This window comes from Sapajus apella, unplaced genomic scaffold (assembly GCF_009761245.1).
Source record: "Sapajus apella isolate SASKATOON/1434 unplaced genomic scaffold, GSC_monkey_1.0 scaffold14, whole genome shotgun sequence".
NCBI classification, from domain to species: domain Eukaryota; kingdom Metazoa; phylum Chordata; class Mammalia; order Primates; family Cebidae; genus Sapajus; species Sapajus apella.
Window position 1 is genome coordinate 13351321 of NW_022436954.1, and position 8141 is coordinate 13359461.

The following is an 8141-nucleotide window of genomic DNA, read 5'->3' on the forward strand; positions in this document are numbered from 1 at the left end:
CTTTTCTCTTTCCCTGTCTCATTTTTAGGGTCCCTGTCCGTGTATTTTATTTATTTATTTGTTTATTTAGAGATGGAGTCTCGCTGCATCACCCAGGCTGGAATGCAGTGGGGAGACCTTGGCTCACTGCAACCTCTGCCTCCTGGGTTTGAGCAGTTCTCCTGTCTCAGCCTCCCAAGTAGCTGGGACTACAAGCGCCTGCCACCACATCTGGTTAATTTTTGCATTTTTAGTAGAGATGGCATTTCTTCATGTTGGCCAGGCTGGTCTTGAACTCCTGATCTTGTGATCCACCCACCTTGGCCTCCCAAAGTGCTGGGATTACAGGTGTGAGCCACCGCGCCCAGCTTATTTATAATATAATGGGTATACATTAAGCACTTGCTTCATGTCATGAACTTATGTGTGCTAGCTGATGTAGAATAACTCTATGGGGGAGAGTCTATTACAGATGGAGGAACAGGCTCAGAGAGATAGTGCTGCTCTTAGATATGGGCAAAAAGTGTCCTTCCCTGAGCCCTGTGTTTTAGAGGGCTCTGCTCTGGCCTTCCTCTAGCCAGTGTCCCTCCATGGGGCAAGAAGTCCCTAAGACCAAGTGATGTGCCTCCTAGAGGCTGCATCTCCCTTCTGGACCTCACTTTTGGTATCCAGGACCCTGAAATTTCAAAAAGCCCAAGTCGACTTCCAGGGCCTTTTTGAGCTTCTTCTCTGAACTGCCTTTCTGCCAGTGCATGAACTCATGGCCAAAGGGTGGCCAAGGGGCAGACGTTTGGAGAGTGTATGGTTGGGCCTTAGACATGTGGGTGGGATATTCATGTGCATGGATGTGAGGGTCCTTGTTGTGTGAGATGGAGCTGTGGTTGGGAAGAGAAGGGGAGCTTGGTATATATATATATATATATATATTTTTTTTTTTTTTTGACAGAGTTTTGCTCTTGTGCCCAGGCTGGAGTGCAGTGGCACTATCTCGGCTCACTGCAACCTCTGCCTCCTGGGTTCAAGAAATTCTCCTGCCTCAGCCTCTCAAGTAGCTGGGACTACAGGTGCGTGCCACCACACCTGGCTAATTTTTGTATTTTTAGTAGTGATGGAGTTTTACCATGTTGGCCAGGCTGGTCTCAAACTCCTGGCCTTGTGACTCACCTGCCGCCTCAGCCTCCCAAAATGCTGGGATTACAAGCGTGAGCCACCATGCCTGGCTGCTGGCTGTATTTCTATATAGAACTTCAAGGAGTTGGATGATTCTAAATTTGAACCTAGATTTCCAAGGTCAGGTTCCTTTGCAAAATGCAAGAGTGATGCTTGCAGTTGGGAGGCTAGGGATGCCTTGTGGGCAGGGGTTGCCTGGCCTGGACCAGCGGGGTAGTGCCTCCCAGGCTGTGGTGCCAGTGCCATCTTTGTGCTCCAGTCCTGAATCTGCAAGTGTTAGGGGCTGCTGGGTGGAGAAGTCACATAACTTCATCAAAGGTTACATCAAAAGTCGACTTAAAAGCTGCAAAGCCAGGCCATGAACTCAGGTCTGTGTGACTTTTCTTCTTTAGTGAAGCTCCATACCAGTCTTAACCAGCAGTCAGAATTTTGGCTCCCTGGAGTTCTCTGGGTTGGAGAGTGGAGTCCCACTGTGTTTCTTAGAGCTACCTTCCAGTGAAAAGCTCCTCCCTTGCCCACTTAACTCTGAATTTGCTGAGTTCAGGGTCCATGTTTTCTTTGGCTTTGCTTATTTTGTGCACTGGGCACAGCCCTGGCTCAGCAAATGTTGCCGACCTATCAGAAACATAGTCTACTGGGGGAGATGCTAATCAAATAATTGTGGTGCAAGGTGCAATGGGTCACATCTGTGTTCAGCAGAGGGCGTAAAGTCTAGGATGGAGGTGGGGTTGGGGAAGCATTGGGAAGCCCTGGCCAGGGTGGCCGGGAGATTAGTTGCCTTAGACTCCCTTAATCTGGGAACCGTCTATTATGGGGCAAGAGACTCTGATGATTCCTTGTTGCCTTTTGCACCAACTCTCCAACCCTCCCCCATTTCCTTGTAGGCACCAGTTAGGGGTGGCATCCCTTCCTTAGGTGACCCTATGTGGGTGATGCTTTTCTCATTTCTATGGTAAGTGGACAGGACAGAACAATTTTTTCCCCTTAGATTCTGTGGGTTGAAGCCACTAGACTTGCAAGGGAGAGTGAGTACCTGTATGTGAGATATTGTAGGAGATGGGGTGACTGGAAGTCTGCAAGCTCTCATATGGGGGACATGGAAACTCCTGCTGCTGGTAGTGGGATACTCAGACTGTTGTCCCGTTCAGGTCCTCACTATAGGATCAAACACAGTAGCCCACTGACAGATGCCTCTCAGCCCATTTTCTCCAATTAATTTAATCTGCCCAGGGTATAGTTTTGATCATGCCTCCCCCTGCTCCGAAGCCTCAACGGCCAAATCTGGCTGGAAGTGGTTAATGTTGATTGACCCCGAAGTCCTCACTCACATTTATCAGACAAGCCTCAAGACTTCAACAGATAAACAGGGGAAGGATCTGGACGACTACTTCACCCAAGAGGATATGCAGAGAGTAAACAAATACTTGGAAAATAGTTCAACCTGTTTGTGATCAAAGAGATGGAAATGAAAACCGTGTGAGGATAGCATTTCTTATTAAATTAGCAGAATTTTATAAACACCATCATCCAGCGATGGCAAGGTTGGACGACGTCTGTGTTCTGACATCTCTGGAAGCAGAGTGCAAAACTCTGGAAAACAATCTAGTAAAATATAACAAGAGCCTTGAAAATATTATTACCTTTTGACTGACTAATCTTACTTCTGGGATTTGATCTTAAGAATATAATGCAATAGACAAAAAAAGCCCCAGCATGACCCTGGCATTACCCGCCTCCATTTCCCCAGACAGTGAAATGCTTAAGAAAACCATGGTTGATATAGTCAATGCAATATTGTGCAGCCACAAAATGATAATTATAAAGAATATACAGAAACATGGAAACTGTCGATTACCTCATATTTGTTAATAAAAGGAGGGATGGCCAGGCGCGGTGGCTCAAGCCTGTAATCCCAGCACTTTGGGAGGCCGAGGCGGGTGGATCACGAGGTCAAGAGATCGAGACCATCCTGGTCAACATGGTGAAACCCCGTCTCTACTAAAATACGAAAAATTAGCTGGGCATGGTGGCGTATGCCTGTAATCCCAGCTACCCAGGAGGCTGAGGCAGGAGAATTGCCTGAACCCAGGAGGCGGAGGTTGCGGTGAGCCGAGATCGTGCCATTGCACTCCAGCCTGGGTAACATGAGTGAAACTCCGTCTCAAAAAAAAAAAAAATAAAAATAAATAAATAAATAAATAAAAGGAGCGATAAAAACATTTGCATGAACACCGTGATAGCCACAATGCAAAGTAAGTATTCATGTTGACAAAGTCTGGAGAATATGCAAAAATGAAACTTATTGAAGGTTGGGAGAGTGACGGGTGGTTTTCCTTGCAGTTGAAGAATGTTGTTCATGTTGAAAAATTATTTTCGCAACAGAGTGAGTTCTGTAAAGATAAATCCTCTTTAATCTTATAGAATAAGGTCACAATGCTTAGCCTGTGCTCACTTGATTACAATGATCACATTTACTAGCTACACTTACTGCATTCCAAAGAGTGAAGTGAGCACATTGAACAGGTGATTTATTACTCTTATTATTATTTTTTCTTTTCTTCTTCTTTTTTTTTTTCAGACAGAGTTTTACTCTTGTTGCCCAGGCTGGAGTGCAATGGTGCCATCTCAGCTCACTGCAACCTTCACCTCCTGGGTTCAAGCGATTCTCCTGCCTCAGCCTCACAAGTAGCTGGAATTATAGGCATGTGCCACTATGCCCAGCTAATTTTGTATTTTTAGTAGAGACGGGGTTTGGTCAGGATGGTCTCAAACTCCCAATCTCAGGTGATCCACCCACCTTGGCCTCCCAAAGTGCTGGGATTACAGGCATGAGCCACTGAGCCTGGCCCCCCTTTTTTTTTCTTTACGAGACAGGGTCTCACTATGTTGCGGAGGCTGGTCTCAAACTCCTGGACTCAAGCAATCCCACTACCTCAGCCTCCTGAGTAGCTGGGATTATAGACTCATGCTACCATGCACAATAAAATCTTGTGATTTTACGGAGAGCTCGTTTGAGATTCTGGCAGGGGAGAACAGGTACTCACATACCATTGACTGAAGAATGGTCCTCCTTTATCAGGAAAGGTCTTCCTCTTTGACCAGGTGTGCAGTTCCGGGAGGAACGCACATGGAATGGTGAGGGAGAAAGGGACACCTGCTCAGCCCACCTGATCAGCCAAATCAACTCTGGAGATCAGTGGGGTGATGGATGTCACAGCCAGATTGTCCTCACATTTTGTGATTTTATTGAATCTTCACAACAACCCTGTGAGATAAAAACTAATGTTGTCTTCAATGTACAGATTAGAAATCTGAGATTCAGTGAGGTTAGCCCTCCTGCCTGACTTTACACAGCAAAAACCCTGGGTTTCAACCCCAGGCTGTGTAATTACAGAATTTGAGCTGAATTCCAGAATTGGCATTGTATGTTGATATTTAAAGAACTTCAGTCATTAATGTATCATCATCATGATTTTGGGGATAGCTGTGGCTCACACATGTACCATGACTTACTTAATTTTAAAATTTAAATCAATTCACTTTACGTTTAAATGCCTACTTTAGCATTTTTTTTAAAAAGCAAGAATCCCTTTGGAATCATTCACTAAATGTGTTGGTTATTTTTCAGTGCACAATAAAATGAAAACATTAACAGTATAAAGAAATCATACAAGATTGTCTTGTACACCCCTCTTTGGGAAAAACTGGACTACCTTATGCTCCAGCCCCATTCTGGTCTTATCAGCCCCTTCCTGGTCCATCTCCCAGAGCTTCCCCAGCCTCACTCCGCTGGGGAAGCTCAGACCACCCTATACCTCTACCCAGTCTCAGCATTTCCCCAGGTCTTGCCCGAGCCAAATCCAGATCAAAAACCATTAGTAGACAAAGAGGACACCGATTCAGAAGCCTGCCTACTACAACAATGAATTTCCATTTATTAAGCTCCTACCGTGTACCAGGCATTATTCCAGAAGCTTCATAAGCATTATCTCTATTGGCTTTTTATAATGACCTTTGAAGTGGGTGTGATTTTTTACTTCTTTTTTTCGTTTCTTTTTTTTTTTTTTAGGCAGAGTCTCACTTTGTTGCCAGGCGCCAGGCTGGAGTGCAGTAGAGCAATCTCGGCTCACTGCAACCTCCACCTCCCGGTTCAAGCAATTCTCCTGCCTCAACCTCCTGAGTAGCTAAGACTACAGGCGCACACCACCATGCTCAGCTAATTTTTGTATTTTTAGTAGAGATAGGGTTTCACTATGTTGGCCAGGATGGTCTCAATCTCTTGACCTCACGATCCTCCTGCCTTGGCCTCCCAAAGTGCTGGGATTACAGGCGTGAGCCACTTCGCGCCCAGCCTGATATTTTACTTGTTTATTATATATTAGGAAAGTGAGGCACACAGGGGTAAGGTGTTTGCTTATCACACGGTGGAGAGGTAACAGCCAGGGTTCAAGGCTAGTACTGTTGACCCACAAAGTCCTTTATCTTACTACTCTCCCTTTAAGTTTTTAATTTTTATTTATTTAATTTTTTTTTAGTGACAGGGTCTTGCTCTGTTGCCCAGGCTGGAGTGCAATTGTGCTGTCGTAGCTCACTGCAGCCTCGAACTCCTGGGCTCAATCCTCCTCCCTCAGCCTCCCAAGTAGCTGAGACTATAAACATGCATCACTACATCTGGCTAATTCATTTTTTATTTTTATTTTTTGTGGAGACAGAGTCTCGCTATGTTGCCCAGGCTGATCTTCAACTCCTGGCCTCAAGCTGTCCTCCCACCTTGACCTCCCAAAGTGCTGGGATTTCAGGTGTGAGCCACGATGCCCAGCCCTGTCTTTATTGATACATTATATTTATACATATTAATGGGATATATGTGATATTTTCTTACGCGCACAGAATGTGTCATGTTTGACAGGGTATTTAGGATATCTATCACCTCAAGCATTTATCATTTCTCACATCCAAATACTAATCAGGCTCAACCCTGATTAGCTTCCAAGAACAAACAAGATCTGGCACAGTCAGGCTGGTATGGCTGCAGACAAGCATTTATTATTCCTGTGTGTTGGGAACATTTCAAGTCCTCTCTTCTAGCCAATTCGAAATATACAATACATTGTTGTGAACTGTAGTCACCCCACCCTGCTATCGAACATTAGAACGTATTACTTCTGATGGTACCTTTGCACCCACTAACCAACCTGTCTTTATCCCCCACCCCCAGCCTTATTAATGATGAGGGTTATATAACAGGCCAATAGCTTCCTCTACTGTGTACTACAAAGTGGGCCTAAGATTTTTTGCCTCTCCAGGGTGTGGGGGAAAAAAGGCACTCTCATTTATTACAGGTGAGGTGTTCAATGGTATGACCACTTTGGAAAACAATTTGACACATAGCTGTTAAGTGGAAAATGCATATCCTCTTTGACCCATAAATTCTCATTTTAGGAATTTATCCTGCAGTTATTCTTGAAATGTGCAAAAAGACATTTGTAGATGGACAGTCAATGCAACCTTGTTTGTGAGTATCATATGCTGCGGAACACGTAACCTAAATATTATCAATAGGAGATTGGTTACGTAAATTTTAGAACACCCACCTGCAGCCATCAAAAAGAATAAAGAAGGTTTATATTTATGTTTTTATTTTTTGAGACAGAGTCTCACTTTGTCTCCCATCCTGGAGTGCGGTGGCTCAATCTTGGCTCACTGCAACTTCTGCCTCCCAGGTTCAAGCAATTCTCCTGCCTCAGCCTCCTGAGTAGCTGGGATTACAGGCATCTGCCACCGCACCTGGCTAATTTTTGTATTTTTAGTAGAGATGAGGTTTCACCATGATGGCCAGGCTGCTTTTGAGCTCCTAACCTCAAGTGATCCACCCACCTTGGCCTCCCAAAGTGCTAGGATTATAGGCATGAGGCACTGCACCAGGCCAGGTCTATATGTTCTTATATTGAGCAGTACCGAAGATACTAAGTTAACAAAGTAAGGTACGGAACAATTTAGTAATGTGCTACTACTGATGTCAAAAGCCTGTGGGATGAAATATAGTCACAATAATTATACACATATGCTGATGCATGCATTGATATCTCTAGAAGAACGTGGAGAACATGGGTAACAACAGCTGCCCAGACTCCTGTATTGGAAGGACTCTGGTTGAGAGGGCAGAGCTGGGGACTGGTCTTGCCACAGGGTTTGCCCAGCCATCAGACTGTTCCCAAGACTCAGGCTAATTTGAGGGATATGGGAATATGTGTAACGGACATCATGGAGAATCTAACTTCCCCCAGTATCACTTCCACCCACATGCCCACGCCGCCCCCCAGGCACTGCCCCTGATGGATGAGATCTGGTTGTTTAAAAGGGTGTGTTGGCCAGGCGCGGTGGCATTGGCTCATGCCTGTAATCCCAGCACTTTGGGAGGCCAAGATGGGTGGATCACGAGGTCAGGTGTTCAAGACCAGCCTGACCAATATGATGAAACCTTATCTCTACTAAAAATACAAAAATTTTCCAGGCATGGTGGTGCACCTGTAGCCCCAGCTACTTGGGAGGCTGAGGCAGAAGAATCGCTTGAACCCGGGAAGTGGAGATTGCAGTGAGCCAAGACTGCGCTACTGCACTCCAGCCTGGGTGACACAGCAAGACTCTGTCTCCAAAAAAAAAAAAGTGTGTGGCACCTCCCCCTACCAGCTCTCTTTTGCTTCACCTTCTGCCGTGAGTAAAACATCCTGAGTCCTTCCAGAAGCTAAGCAGATGCTGGCACTATGCTTTCTATATAGCCTGCAGAACCATAAGCCTCAGGCTAATTTGAGAGGTTTCGGAATATGAGTAACAGAGATCACAGAGAATCGGGAATCCCGACTTCTCCTCCCAGTATTGTCTCCCACCGACATGACCACACCAGCTCCTCTAGGCACTCCCCCTGTTGGATGGGAGGCTTATTTTCTTTATTATTTTAATTTTAATTTTTTTTTTTTTTTTTTTTTTTTTTT